Here is a 16,682-nt window from a genome sequence, read left to right on the forward strand (position 1 = left end):
GCTGAAATGGGCGGGTGAAGGAGTAGTGTCACGGGGCTCAACAACATTAAGCATGTTGGTAAAGCCTGCGTTTGCAGGTATAATTCTAACGAATTGTTCGAACACATTGCTCAACAGAGGAGGGTCTATAAATGAGATAATGTAAAATCTGTATTATTTTACAGCCACCGTGACATTTCCCCAAAGCATCTTCATGCAGTCAAGTTGTTTGCCAGACTTTCTACTAAATATGATCAATATTGCTGACAATATTTCTTTGCTCCCTAAAGTGGACCGTCTCACCATAGCCGCTAAAAGTGCAAAAGCACCTGAAGGGATTCAGTCCCCAGTCACAGTGTGTGTACAGGTACAGTCATTTGAAGTCACAGCGTCACACAAAAAATAGAAACAGCCACAGAAGAAAATGTTCCAATCAACCAGCCAATCACAACTTACATTTCCTGTATGGGGAAAAGCCATGACATCTGGCTAAGACCTGTTTCCTTGTCTTTCTACACCAGGTCATCATCTCACATGGACAGGCTGCGTATTGTTCTGTTCATTGTCCAAAGTCATTTTTAGTAAACTTATTGAGACTTACTTTTTTCTTCTCATGAATCCATGCTAACATCTCAGTGTTTTGGGATTGAGTCTGCCTTCAGTGTATTGTGAAACAACCGTTCATCTCACTTCTTGCTTTTGCTTTGTTTTGATGTTCCAATAGTTGCATCCTGCAGTCATGATTGGATCTCTGGATCACTCTGTACTGTGACTGTAAATTATCAAGTGGAGCACACATAGTATCAAATAAATGTCCTTGTGACAGGAGATGGAAAAAAATTGACCTTCATCAAGGACAGTGTTTCTTCTCATACAGACACCAAACCTCAGAGTCACACTGAACAGCTTATATGTGGTGAGTAAATGAACAGAGCATCAAAGGCTGCACGGCAACACACAACGAAGAGTGGACATCAATACAGGCATGTGTAGACACGCACATACAGTAGCTGTATCACAGCAACCGCTGCATCAGTGGTATGACACTGTGTTCGAGCCCCAATGAAAAGACAAGTGTGTTTGATAGTTCCCACCATGAAGCTTTGACACTCTGTGTTTCATTCATCTCACCTCATCAGTCCTCTGAGATGACATGTGCTATCAGAGACTGTGAAAGTAAAGACAAACATACTTCTCATGTTGCTGTGTTTGGATACATTAAACCTCCAAAATAACAACTTTTATCATTTGTGGGCCTTTTCTGAAAAGACAGATGAGGTTTTTCTCGTAAAGAAAGTCTCTACAGAAGAGGTTGTATCATTTTTGTTGAGTTACTGAATGATTCTTTTTTAGAGAAACTGTAAGTCTTTTTGGTAGTCATTGATGATTGACTTATTCGAATAGATCCTTGGAGAGATCGTAAACAATGATGACGAACATAAGCACTCAGTCTGGCAACTGAAGTACGACGGAGAGCAATAGCTTGTCGAGCTATGCAAAGACATTGACAACCTCATGCAACCTCTACAAATTCCCTTTCCAGATCCATGTGCTAGTGGGTAGAATACATTAGCACATGGCCCGATATTTAGTGGCCAAACATATTTGGTGGAGAAACATAGTGTAAAACGTTGCACCAGTGAAAAATTACGAGTATACAAGTTACTCGATGCTTTCAACTTCTTTGCTCTGTGTTCACGTACAGAACGACAAACACAACAAAATGAGATTCGGGGTGCAACGGATCACAAAACTCATGGTTTCAATCGTATCACGGTTTTAAGTCACAGATCGGATCAGCAGGAAATAAAGGGAGCAAATATAACTTTAAGATATGCCACAGAAACCAATTGCCGATAATCTATATCTCAATGGAACCTCCGTACGTTAGCTGTTAGCTCCCGAGCTGCCATCATGATTAGCTCTCCTAACCAGCGCAAAGCATTTTTGGTAGAAAAAAAGATCATCAGTGTCTGTTTTATTAAATTGTCAACACTGAAGATTGCTTTGTTTAGGATAATTAAATGTAATAGCCCGCTGAATTTAAAATTCAGTTTATGAACTTACACATATATTTTATTGAATATTTATAAAATAACAATTTTTCAAGGATTTGTGAATGGATGCTAATTTTAAAAATATTTCTTAAAAATCTCACGTACCCCCTGGAGTGCCTTCATGTACCCCCAGGGGTACACGTACCCCCATTTGAGAACCACTGATCTAGGCCAACTGTTGACGTGAGTTCACACTTCCTACGAGCAGCCACGGACGCGTTTGGCTAAATGTCACAAGCTGACACTGTCACTCGCTACACTGAAACACCTGCTGCTCTGAAACGGTTGGAATTCTGTAGAACTTAATTCCGCTGTTGGAATATCGATTCTGACAACCGAACATGCAACAACCAGACATTTTGACGCTGTTAACAGTTTTAATTTGATGTTTAAAGCTTGCTTACTCGTCCAGATGCTAAATTGGCCGACATGACTTGTTGGAACTGGAAGCTTCTGCCCACTGTATCCCATATTGTTTCTTAATTTGGAGGAAATCAGACCCTCCAAGTCTGTAACAACCCTCAGCATACTGTTATATTTGTATTGTGTCTGTTATCGAGTGATCACGTAAGGGAAACATAACAGCCCAGACTGCCACATACCTTTACACACAGAGAAAACAACCACAGACGAAAATGTTCCACTTGACTGGCCAATCACAATGTATACTTCCTTTGACAGACACGTCTACAAAGGGCATGATGTCTTTGAGTAAGATCTGTCTCGCTGTCTTCCATATCTCGATCATCGTCACACATGGACATGCACATTGTTCTGGTCGCTCTCTTAGGTAATTCTTTTGAGACTAATTTTGGATGTTTTGATGAAAATCGTTAGGTTTCAATTCGAGAATAATTCATATACACTCATTGTTATTGTGTTGAGCAGGAACCTGCACCTGCTGTAATATGAAATTGTGTAACACTGCGCACATTTTAATCTGCTTTTACGATTGTGTTTCTATTCCAGGAGTTGCATCCTGCAGTCGTGATTGGATCTCTGGATCAGTGTTGGAGGCGACAGTCAGACCGGGAGACAACATCACTTTGTACTGTGACTGTAAATTATCAAGTGGAGTATACATAGTGTGGTACAGGAACTGCTCTCATGAGAACCAGCCTACTCTTGTCCTTGGAGTAAAACCTCAATGGACTGCAACCGTTGATTCGGTGCGCTTTATGAACCCCCTTCCTCGTTTCCACTTTGTGAGGAACTATTCCTCTGACTCCTATGACCTACTGATCATGAACATCTCTGATTATGATGAGGGCCTCTACTACTGTGGAACTGAACAGCAAACAGTGGAGGATAAAAATCGAACAATTATTTCCCAAACTGTTTACAGATATGGCAACATCTCAACAAGGATCCTATTCAGTAAGTATGCTGGTCTAAATTTGTTCCGGTAAGATCTATGTGTGACTGCAGTGAATATGTAATTTGACTAAATGATTATCTTACAGTAGGAAAATGTGCGCAGGCCCCATATATACTTATATGAACGATCAAAAAGGTGAACCATCATGAAGTCTTAGAGGAAGATTGTGTGTCAACAACAGCCAATCTGGAGTGAAACAGTAAAATGGTTTATACAAATAATTATATTCCCAAATCTGAGACTTAATGTATCTGAAGGGTTGTAGGTCATCCTTAAATATGCATTTCCATATGTATTTTTATGCATAGTGAGCTTTGGGATTATTTCACATTTTAAATCTGAGGCTCCATCAAAGTTAAAGGTTGCACTTTGCACTTAATTCTGACAAGATCTGAACATCTTGGCAGAACAAATAATTATGTAGATGCAGTTAATTTTTTTCTCTGCTCAGTGAAAACTTGAGTTCTCAACAAACTCCGCTGAGTTTAACTCAAATCCATCAGTGTTTGTATTCTTGGGGCTTTCGGTTCCAGGGTTCATGGAACAGTTTTTACACTTATGTCCACACGCAAAGAGCTTTGTTCAGGAACATTATATAAAAATTTGGTAATTTAAAAATCGTTTGCCATTTTGGTGAGATCAGAGTTTAATGACGCTAACTGACACAACTTTGTTTTTTATTCAGACTCCAGTGAGACTCCTCACCACGAGACTCCATGCGACTGTGGTGTATGTTGGATTCTGCTGGTCTCACTGTGTCCAGCTTTTGCTGTTCTCTCCTCTCTCCTCTCCTCTCTTCTGGTTTATCATCTCTGTCAGAAAAAAGGTAACGACTGTATACCTCTCCTTTTGAGCTAAATGTCAGGAATATCCATGATAATCTACAAAATGAAATGAAAAAAAGAAAAAAGAAACCTGAATTCAGAGAAGTCTCTTCTTTCGATCTGTGTTTGAGTTCGGTAGCACCATGCTGTCTGTAGTGATGTTGTATTGATTTCTGCAGCTCCAGAACCTCAAGCTGATCAGCAAAGGCCTCAAACAAGACTGCATCAGGTAGGTGTGACACTGAAATACATTGAATAATGGCAATAAATCAGTTCACGATCTTGAATTTAAACAACAAATGTCAAATTTTAGGATGAAGATGTGTGTTATGCTGCGCTGGAAATCCGCCAGGCATCACAGAGACCAAAGAAGAAGAAAACTCAGAGTTCTGAATTCAGCACCTATTCTGCCATCAATACATCTAGGATGTAGACATTAAAATAAAATAACAAACATAACTATAAAACATCTAATGATGGGATCGAACCAAGTGTGACCGAAATCAGGCCATGTACCTGTAAAGTGTAGGGGGGGGGGCCTTCACCCCCCTTGCTTTGGCCGCGCCCATCTTTGATCACAACTACACATCTGTAAAGTTTCGTGAATGCATAGTTGTGACGCTATCGGTTGTACTTAGCTCCAGCCTACTGAGTAACTTCTGGTTGCAAAAAAAAAACAAGATCGTGAGAACCAAAATACCAAGATGGCTACGGCCTAAAGGCTGAACTCGAGGCTTCAAAGCGACAGTCCACAAACCAATGGGTGACGTCACGGGGACTGCGTCCACTTCTTTTATCACAGTCTGGTAATAAATTGTATTGTATAATGACGAGTAATGATGAATCTTGTCATTTCTTTGTAGGGATACGTACAGACCATTCTGTCACTTATCTTCCCCCATTTAAATGTGAGCAGCGATCATCATCTGTGACTGATGTGTATAAAACATGATATGCAGAAAATACTGTTGCTTTGTTCTTTGCTTTTTTGAAGGTGGAGAGCAATGAAGTTTTGAAAGTTGATACTAAACTTAATTTCCTCACACCACTTATAATAAATACACTTTTTTTAACTTCCAGAGAGAAAACCTGTTTGTTGTTGTTGATCACAATTCAGCTTCAGATTCACATTTTTTGATTGAAATCGATCTGGAACATTTCATAATGGCTGTGATGGCTGCTTGCCTGTAACGAGACACGATTGCTGTTTTCAGGCAATTTCCTGTTCTTATCTCAAGTTAGCCATCAATCCAGACCCTATAGAGTTCGTAACTTGGAGAATTTGTTATGTTGGAGCTCATTCTGTTACAGAGGAAAAAGGACACATCATACAAAGCCAAGATGGCTACTGTTTAATATTCTTACCAAGCTTACTCTTTTAAGGATGCCCCTACCACACAGTTTCCAAGAAGTTAAAAAGACAACACAGAGGTGACAGTAAAGCCAACCACAATCGTGTCGCACCTTCTAATCTGTAATTCTCAAAGGAAACTCACAGTGACAAACAGTCCCTCACAGGACTGCAGAGCTTAACGTGCAGACAGGCTGAAGCTGCAGATCAGTGTACAGCTTCACTGTCCACAGTTCAGTGTGATCCTACATGTTGACAATACAGACGATACTTCCAATAGACACAAACCAACGGCTCCTGGTCTCACATAGTGTTCCTTCTTTTACATCGTTGAACCTCAAAAATGCTTTAAATTCGTTGACTGTATAAATTGTTAGTTGGAACATTTGTGACAACAGTTTTGGTGTGTTTGGGAGCATTTTAAAAAACGTTAAAAACAGCGAGAAGGGCGGAGTAATGCTGGTGGTGTAATCTCGGTTTGCCACACCAGCTCCAGGCGACACTCTCCTGACCTCCACTGGAGCTGTTAAGTCACAAACCAAAAACACTTCTGGATGAGGTTTGAGCCCCAAACTGTGACATTCACCCTTACTGATCATTTAGTTTGACAGTTTTACTACAAAGTATTAGTAGTTTAATACGGACCCTTTGGCAGAAAATGTCTCCATTGACAAAACAGTGACAATAAATTGACAACTCATTCAATTCCAAGAATTCAGCCCCAACTATGTTTTCATGTTTCCCATTGTGTTGGACAAGCCCCACTGTGAGTGACATGAACCACAGAGCATATGAACTAAATTCAGGAAAACATATTTACACTGACTGAATTTATTCCCTCATTGTTTTATTCATTATCTTTAGGTTTAAGTTAAAAATGTATCATATGCACACATTAGCATCCAGATAGAAAACCTCTCTGTTGTTGATCACAATCCAGCTTCAGGTTCACATTTTTGATTGAAATCGATCTGTAACATTTCATACTTGTGGCGATGGCTGTGTCTCTGCAACGAGACTCAAAGCTGTTTTCAGATTATTTCCTGTGTTTATCTCAGGTTTGCCATCAGCCCCCACATATACCCTTCACCACTGGTGTGATATAATTCCAAGGTAGCTTAACAGGAAACCCACAGTGACAAACAGCTCGTCTCACGGCCGCGGAGAGCTCAATAGACTGAAGTTGCGGACTAGTGACTTGTTGAAGTTGTTGGTGGAATTGAGTCAAATGTGAGAAAATGTTTTCATACTACTAACATACACACATACTATAAATAGTTCACATGGAAGGAATCTCCACTAGCTCATTGAAAAACGTGGTTGGCTGCTAATTCAGATGTTGTTATTTATGTCTAACGACAGGCAGGCCAAAGTTCTGCAGCCCTCTCAGCTACATTTAGAAGTTTATTTCTGAATCTATGTCATACCAGTGACCACATCCTGACTTCGTGAGATCAAATGAGGTCAGCTGTGCACTGTGTGCTAGCATAATTGGTTCCCAGACAGATGCAGAGTGTGGTTTCATACACAGATACCATGGTCAAGATGTTTGTCTTCAACCTGATGTCTGAACATCTTATGGCATTTTTGGATGGACGTTTGTTTGCTGAACAAAATTTAAAAAAATAATAATTTCTCTCTTCTATTTCAAGATGTTGTACCCGTACACACATTTTTGTGGTATTTAGGGAAACACTTAAAAAAAAAAAAAGTTTGTGATAACAAAAAAGGGAGGGGAAATACTGATGTCCACCTCTCACTCCTAGTAGCAGTTAGCCACACCAGTGTAACTCTCCTGACCTCTAGTGGAAATGTTAAGTAATAAAGGAAATTTGACTAAAAGCTGTCCAAACTAAATGACACAGTGCTAAATCATGATTGTAAATTTACTATAGCTGCTGGATTCTATTATTACCAAAACAAAACTAACTGCATTGGTTCTAACCACCCTGCCACGCAGTGTGACAATATCTAAATCACGGTGTCACAAAATGACGAGGCCAAAGCTAATTATCTTTATTTACACAGAACAAGTAATGCAATTATCATATCATGTACGTTGCCTCGGCTCTTATACACATTGCTATTTGAACCAAAAGAAATTACAACTCTAACAACTAGCAGCTAATACTGGAATACTTGAACCATAACCATTTATTTAACGTGTGTTTTTAATCCAGCAAAATCAGCAACGCACGGGTTGCATGGTTTGCAAAATGAAAAGTACCCTTTTAGAGTTTTCATTTACTGGACAATACATGTGATTAGTATGTTCACTTTTTGAAAAAAAAATTTCAAGCAAATCATATCTAATCTTGCATTGTAAGCAAAACAATATCAGGTAACCAACAAGAAGAACTATTTCTCTTCTCTCTCTATCTCTATTTATTGTCCTCATATCTCTTAATCTGCATTATAATGATTCTAAATGTCAAATTGTCTCTCAGGAGCTCTCTCAGGAGAGAGAACATCTCTCAGGAGATGTGATTTTAACAGGAGTTGTGTTCTAATGGCCATTTGAAACTCGTCCCGAGCTGTTTGTTTAACAATGTATCAGTAGTCAATTGTTTTTTCCCCATTGAAAATAAATAAGTAAATGTGTCGCAAGTTATTACCATGGAGGTTTTACACCAGAAGCATCATCTCACCTCCTCAGGCAGATATACTCTGACGTGAAATGCGCTGTCAGGTTTTACAGACTGTTGTGGTCTGATGACAATGTCACAGGTCCAAAATGTGAACTTTGAAGTAGTAAAGAAAAACAGCTTTCATTTCTGCTGGTGTAACGGTTCACAAAACTCACGGTTCAGTTTGATACCACACAGTGGTGACACGGTCTGGTACGTTTTCAATACAGCAAATGCCAGTGAAATATCCTTGATTTAAAAATATTTTTATTTATTGAAACTAACATCGTAAAGTATGTTTGTTTTTTTACTTTGAACAATGATGGATACATTTGTGTACAGGAAGCTGCAGCAACTCCTGTTTTGTCTTCAACACGTGGGCTGCTGAAATGGGCGGGTGAAGGAGTAGTGTCACGGGGCTCAACAACATTAAGCATGTTGGTAAAGCCTGCGTTTGCAGGTATAATTCTAACGAATTGTTCGAACACATTGCTCAACAGAGGAGGGTCTATAAATGAGATAATGTAAAATCTGTATTATTTTACAGCCACCGTGACATTTCCCCAAAGCATCTTCATGCAGTCAAGTTGTTTGCCAGACTTTCTACTAAATATGATCAATATTGCTGACAATATTTCTTTGCTCCCTAAAGTGGACCGTCTCACCATAGCCGCTAAAAGTGCAAAAGCACCTGAAGGGATTCAGTCCCCAGTCACAGTGTGTGTACAGGTACAGTCATTTGAAGTCACAGCGTCACACAAAAAATAGAAACAGCCACAGAAGAAAATGTTCCAATCAACCAGCCAATCACAACTTACATTTCCTGTATGGGGAAAAGCCATGACATCTGGCTAAGACCTGTTTCCTTGTCTTTCTACACCAGGTCATCATCTCACATGGACAGGCTGCGTATTGTTCTGTTCATTGTCCAAAGTCATTTTTAGTAAACTTATTGAGACTTACTTTTTTCTTCTCATGAATCCATGCTAACATCTCAGTGTTTTGGGATTGAGTCTGCCTTCAGTGTATTGTGAAACAACCGTTCATCTCACTTCTTGCTTTTGCTTTGTTTTGATGTTCCAATAGTTGCATCCTGCAGTCATGATTGGATCTCTGGATCACTCTGTACTGTGACTGTAAATTATCAAGTGGAGCACACATAGTATCAAATAAATGTCCTTGTGACAGGAGATGGAAAAAAATTGACCTTCATCAAGGACAGTGTTTCTTCTCATACAGACACCAAACCTCAGAGTCACACTGAACAGCTTATATGTGGTGAGTAAATGAACAGAGCATCAAAGGCTGCACGGCAACACACAACGAAGAGTGGACATCAATACAGGCATGTGTAGACACGCACATACAGTAGCTGTATCACAGCAACCGCTGCATCAGTGGTATGACACTGTGTTCGAGCCCCAATGAAAAGACAAGTGTGTTTGATAGTTCCCACCATGAAGCTTTGACACTCTGTGTTTCATTCATCTCACCTCATCAGTCCTCTGAGATGACATGTGCTATCAGAGACTGTGAAAGTAAAGACAAACATACTTCTCATGTTGCTGTGTTTGGATACATTAAACCTCCAAAATAACAACTTTTATCATTTGTGGGCCTTTTCTGAAAAGACAGATGAGGTTTTTCTCGTAAAGAAAGTCTCTACAGAAGAGGTTGTATCATTTTTGTTGAGTTACTGAATGATTCTTTTTTAGAGAAACTGTAAGTCTTTTTGGTAGTCATTGATGATTGACTTATTCGAATAGATCCTTGGAGAGATCGTAAACAATGATGACGAACATAAGCACTCAGTCTGGCAACTGAAGTACGACGGAGAGCAATAGCTTGTCGAGCTATGCAAAGACATTGACAACCTCATGCAACCTCTACAAATTCCCTTTCCAGATCCATGTGCTAGTGGGTAGAATACATTAGCACATGGCCCGATATTTAGTGGCCAAACATATTTGGTGGAGAAACATAGTGTAAAACGTTGCACCAGTGAAAAATTACGAGTATACAAGTTACTCGATGCTTTCAACTTCTTTGCTCTGTGTTCACGTACAGAACGACAAACACAACAAAATGAGATTCGGGGTGCAACGGATCACAAAACTCATGGTTTCAATCGTATCACGGTTTTAAGTCACAGATCGGATCAGCAGGAAATAAAGGGAGCAAATATAACTTTAAGATATGCCACAGAAACCAATTGCCGATAATCTATATCTCAATGGAACCTCCGTACGTTAGCTGTTAGCTCCCGAGCTGCCATCATGATTAGCTCTCCTAACCAGCGCAAAGCATTTTTGGTAGAAAAAAAGATCATCAGTGTCTGTTTTATTAAATTGTCAACACTGAAGATTGCTTTGTTTAGGATAATTAAATGTAATAGCCCGCTGAATTTAAAATTCAGTTTATGAACTTACACATATATTTTATTGAATATTTATAAAATAACAATTTTTCAAGGATTTGTGAATGGATGCTAATTTTAAAAATATTTCTTAAAAATCTCACGTACCCCCTGGAGTGCCTTCATGTACCCCCAGGGGTACACGTACCCCCATTTGAGAACCACTGATCTAGGCCAACTGTTGACGTGAGTTCACACTTCCTACGAGCAGCCACGGACGCGTTTGGCTAAATGTCACAAGCTGACACTGTCACTCGCTACACTGAAACACCTGCTGCTCTGAAACGGTTGGAATTCTGTAGAACTTAATTCCGCTGTTGGAATATCGATTCTGACAACCGAACATGCAACAACCAGACATTTTGACGCTGTTAACAGTTTTAATTTGATGTTTAAAGCTTGCTTACTCGTCCAGATGCTAAATTGGCCGACATGACTTGTTGGAACTGGAAGCTTCTGCCCACTGTATCCCATATTGTTTCTTAATTTGGAGGAAATCAGACCCTCCAAGTCTGTAACAACCCTCAGCATACTGTTATATTTGTATTGTGTCTGTTATCGAGTGATCACGTAAGGGAAACATAACAGCCCAGACTGCCACATACCTTTACACACAGAGAAAACAACCACAGACGAAAATGTTCCACTTGACTGGCCAATCACAATGTATACTTCCTTTGACAGACACGTCTACAAAGGGCATGATGTCTTTGAGTAAGATCTGTCTCGCTGTCTTCCATATCTCGATCATCGTCACACATGGACATGCACATTGTTCTGGTCGCTCTCTTAGGTAATTCTTTTGAGACTAATTTTGGATGTTTTGATGAAAATCGTTAGGTTTCAATTCGAGAATAATTCATATACACTCATTGTTATTGTGTTGAGCAGGAACCTGCACCTGCTGTAATATGAAATTGTGTAACACTGCGCACATTTTAATCTGCTTTTACGATTGTGTTTCTATTCCAGGAGTTGCATCCTGCAGTCGTGATTGGATCTCTGGATCAGTGTTGGAGGCGACAGTCAGACCGGGAGACAACATCACTTTGTACTGTGACTGTAAATTATCAAGTGGAGTATACATAGTGTGGTACAGGAACTGCTCTCATGAGAACCAGCCTACTCTTGTCCTTGGAGTAAAACCTCAATGGACTGCAACCGTTGATTCGGTGCGCTTTATGAACCCCCTTCCTCGTTTCCACTTTGTGAGGAACTATTCCTCTGACTCCTATGACCTGCTGATCATGAACATCTCTGATTATGATGAGGGCCTCTACTACTGTGGAACTGAACAGCAAACAGTGGAGGATAAAAATCGAACAATTATTTCCCAAACTGTTTACAGATATGGCAACATCTCAACAAGGATCCTATTCAGTAAGTATGCTGGTCTAAATTTGTTCCGGTAAGATCTATGTGTGACTGCAGTGAATATGTAATTTGACTAAATGATTATCTTACAGTAGGAAAATGTGCGCAGGCCCCATATATACTTATATGAACGATCAAAAAGGTGAACCATCATGAAGTCTTAGAGGAAGATTGTGTGTCAACAACAGCCAATCTGGAGTGAAACAGTAAAATGGTTTATACAAATAATTATATTCCCAAATCTGAGACTTAATGTATCTGAAGGGTTGTAGGTCATCCTTAAATATGCATTTCCATATGTATTTTTATGCATAGTGAGCTTTGGGATTATTTCACATTTTAAATCTGAGGCTCCATCAAAGTTAAAGGTTGCACTTTGCACTTAATTCTGACAAGATCTGAACATCTTGGCAGAACAAATAATTATGTAGATGCAGTTTATTTTTTTCTCTGCTCAGTGAAAACTTGAGTTCTCAACAAACTCCGCTGAGTTTAACTCAAATCCATCAGTGTTTGTATTCTTGGGGCTTTCGGTTCCAGGGTTCATGGAACAGTTTTTACACTTATGTCCACACGCAAAGAGCTTTGTTCAGGAACATTATATAAAAATTTGGTAATTTAAAAATCGTTTGCCATTTTGGTGAGATCAGAGTTTAATGACGCTAACTGACACAACTTTGTTTTTTATTCAGACTCCAGTGAGACTCCTCACCACGAGACTCCATGCGACTGTGGTGTATGTTGGATTCTGCTGGTCTCACTGTGTCCAGCTTTTGCTGTTCTCTCCTCTCTCCTCTCCTCTCTTCTGGTTTATCATCTCTGTCAGAAAAAAGGTAACGACTGTATACCTCTCCTTTTGAGCTAAATGTCAGGAATATCCATGATAATCTACAAAATGAAATGAAAAAAAGAAAAAAGAAACCTGAATTCAGAGAAGTCTCTTCTTTCGATCTGTGTTTGAGTTCGGTAGCACCATGCTGTCTGTAGTGATGTTGTATTGATTTCTGCAGCTCCAGAACCTCAAGCTGATCAGCAAAGGCCTCAAACAAGACTGCATCAGGTAGGTGTGACACTGAAATACATTGAATAATGGCAATAAATCAGTTCACGATCTTGAATTTAAACAACAAATGTCAAATTTTAGGATGAAGATGTGTGTTATGCTGCGCTGGAAATCCGCCAGGCATCACAGAGACCAAAGAAGAAGAAAACTCAGAGTTCTGAATTCAGCACCTATTCTGCCATCAATACATCTAGGATGTAGACATTAAAATAAAATAAAAAACATAACTATAAAACATCTAATGATGGGATCGAACCAAGTGTGACCGAAATCAGGCCATGTACCTGTAAAGTGTAGGGGGGGGGGCCTTCACCCCCCTTGCTTTGGCCGCGCCCATCTTTGATCACAACTACACATCTGTGAAGTTTCGTGAATGCATAGTTGTGACGCTATCGGTTGTACTTAGCTCCAGCCTACTGAGTAACTTCTGGTTGCAAAAAAAAAACAAGATCGTGAGAACCAAAATACCAAGATGGCTACGGCCTAAAGGCTGAACTCGAGGCTTCAAAGCGACAGTCCACAAACCAATGGGTGACGTCACGGGGACTGCGTCCACTTCTTTTATCACAGTCTGGTAATAAATTGTATTGTATTATGACGAGTAATGATGAATCTTGTAATTTCTTTGTAGGGATACGTACAGACCATTCTGTCACTTAGCTTCCCCCATTTAAATGTGAGCAGCAATCATCATCTGTGACTGATGTGTATAAAACATGATATGCAGAAAATACTGTTGCTTTGTTCTTTGCTTTTTTGAAGGTGGAGAGCAATGAAGTTTTGAAAGTTGATACTAAACTTAATTTCCTCACACCACTTATAATAAATACACTTTTTTTAACTTCCAGAGAGAAAACCTGTTTGTTGTTGTTGATCACAATTCAGCTTCAGATTCACATTTTTTGATTGAAATCGATCTGGAACATTTCATAATGGCTGTGATGGCTGCTTGCCTGTAACGAGACACGATTGCTGTTTTCAAGCAATTTCCTGTTCTTATCTCAAGTTAGCCATCAATCCAGACCCTATAGAGTTCGTAACTTGGAGAATTTGTTATGTTGGAGCTCATTCTGTTACAGAGGAAAAAGGACACATCATACAAAGCCAAGATGGCTACTGTTTAATATTCTTACCAAGCTTACTCTTTTAAGGATGCCCCTACCACACAGTTTCCAAGAAGTTAAAAAGACAACACAGAGGTGACAGTAAAGCCAACCACAATCGTGTCGCACCTTCTAATCTGTAAGGCTCACAGGAAACTCACAGTGACAAACAGTCCCTCACAGGACTGCAGAGCTTAACGTGCAGACAGGCTGAAGCTGCAGATCAGTGTACAGCTTCACTGTCCACAGGTCAGTGTGATCCTACATGTTGACAATACAGACGATACTTCCAATAGACACAAACCAACGGCTCCTGGTCTCCCATATTGTTCCTTCTTTTACATCGTTGAACCTCAAAAATGCTTTAAATTCGTTGACTGTATACATTGTTAGTTGGAGTATTTGTTGACAACAGTTTTGGTGTGTTTGGGAGCATTTTAAAAACAGCGAGAAAGGCGGGGAAATGCTGGTGGTGTAATCTCGGTTTGCCACACCAGCTCCAGGCGAAACTCTCCTGACCTCCAGTGGAGCTGTTAAGTCACAAACCAAAAACACTTCTGGATGAGGTTTGAGCCCCAAGCTGTCCTGAACAAACAGAACGAGATCATGTGGCATCTTGTTTCGAAATTGATTCGCTATAGCAGCTGCAACGTTGTAATATAGTACTCATTTCTCAACAGAGGGTCCAATCCTTCAAATGAAATCAAGACCTTATAATTGGTACTATTTTACAGCTAATGTGACATTCACCCTTACTGATCATTTAGTTTGACAGTTTTACTACAAAGTATTAGTACTTTAATATGGACCCTTTGGCAGAAAATGTCTCCATTGACAAAACAGTGACAATAAATTGACAACTCATTCAATTCCAAGAATTCGGCCCCAACTATGTTTTCATGTTTCACATTGTGTTGGACAAGCCCCACTGTGAGTGACATGAACCACAGAGCATATGAACTAAATTCAGGAAAACATATTTACACTGACTGAATTTCTTCCCTCATTGTTTTATTTGTTATATTTAGGTTTAAGTAAAAAATGTATCATATGCACACATTAGCATCCAGATAGAAAACCTCTCTGTTGTTGATCACAATCCAGCTTCAGGTTCACATTTTTGGTTGAAATCGATCTGTAACATTTCATGCTGGTGGTGATAGTTGTGTCTCTGCAACGAGACTCAAAGCTGTATACAGATAATTCCCTGTGTTTATCTCAGGTTTGCCATCAGCCCCCACATATACCCTTCACCACTGGTGTGATACAATTCCAAGGTAGCTTAACAGGAAACCCACAGTGACAAACTTAGTGAGATCAAATGAGGTCAGCTGTGCACTGTGTGCGAGCATAATTGGTTCCCAGACAGATGCAGAGTGTGGTTTCATACACAGATACCATGGTCAAGATGTTTGTCTTCAACCTGATGTCTGAACATCTTATGGCATTCTGCTGGATTCTATTATTACCAAAACAAAACTAACTGCATTGGTTCTAACCACCCTGCCATGCAGTGTGACAATATCTAAATCCCGGTGTCACAAAATGACGAGGCCAAAGCTAATTAACTTTATTTGCACAGAACAAGTAATGCAATTATCATATCATATGCAATGAATCATTAAGACATATTTTGATCTATTCAAAATACTTACTAGAAGATATGTTTACAGACAACAGGGTTTCTGTTCAGCACAGTGATTAAACATGTAAATAAAGGGGTGACTGAGTATATAGTCAAAATAAAAAAAGATACACACCTAAAACAGGATTATGTACGTTGCCTCGGCTCTTATACTCATTGCTATTTGAACCAAAAGCAATGACAACACTAACAACTACTCTCAAGTTGGCATGTCTTTAGTGGCAGCAGCTATTACTGAAATACTTTAACTTTAACCATTTATTTAACGTGTGTTTTTAATCCAGCAAAATCAGCAACGCACAGGTTTATTGCAGTATGAGCCTATAGTTGTCGTCAGCAAGAGACCAAAACGACGAGCACAAGCAACAAATAGTCTCACAGGGGGAAGAGGAGTCCTCGTGTATCAGTCAGCACATCTGAGCCGATAGATCACAGTTCAGATTCTTTCAGGGTGCAACATACTTACGGTAGGAGTATTATAAAATGTGGAGCTTTATGAAAGTATGCTTGGATGCTTCTGAAATTTCAAAGATCTAATCCTCTCTATATGTTTGATCCTGACTCCAAAAGACTCCGGTGTGTTCTGGATGATGACGTTCTCTCCAACTTGCTTACTTGTACTTTTTTCATCCCCTCTTACTCTGGTAACACTTAGAATTATTTCCATGTTCACTTTGCGAAAACATTTTTTTCAAGCAAATCATATCTAATCTTGTATTGTAAGCAAAACAATATCAGGTAACCAACAAGAATAACTATTTCTCTTCTCTCTCTATCTCTATTTATTGTCCTCATATCTCTTAATCTGCATTATAATGATTCTAAATGTCAAATTGTCTCTCAGGATTAAGATGTGATTTTAACA

Source organism: Anarhichas minor, unplaced genomic scaffold, assembly GCF_050575085.1.
Source record: "Anarhichas minor isolate MPS153535 unplaced genomic scaffold, ASM5057508v1 ptg000012l, whole genome shotgun sequence".
In the NCBI taxonomy this organism is placed as follows: Eukaryota; Metazoa; Chordata; class Actinopteri; order Perciformes; family Anarhichadidae; genus Anarhichas; species Anarhichas minor.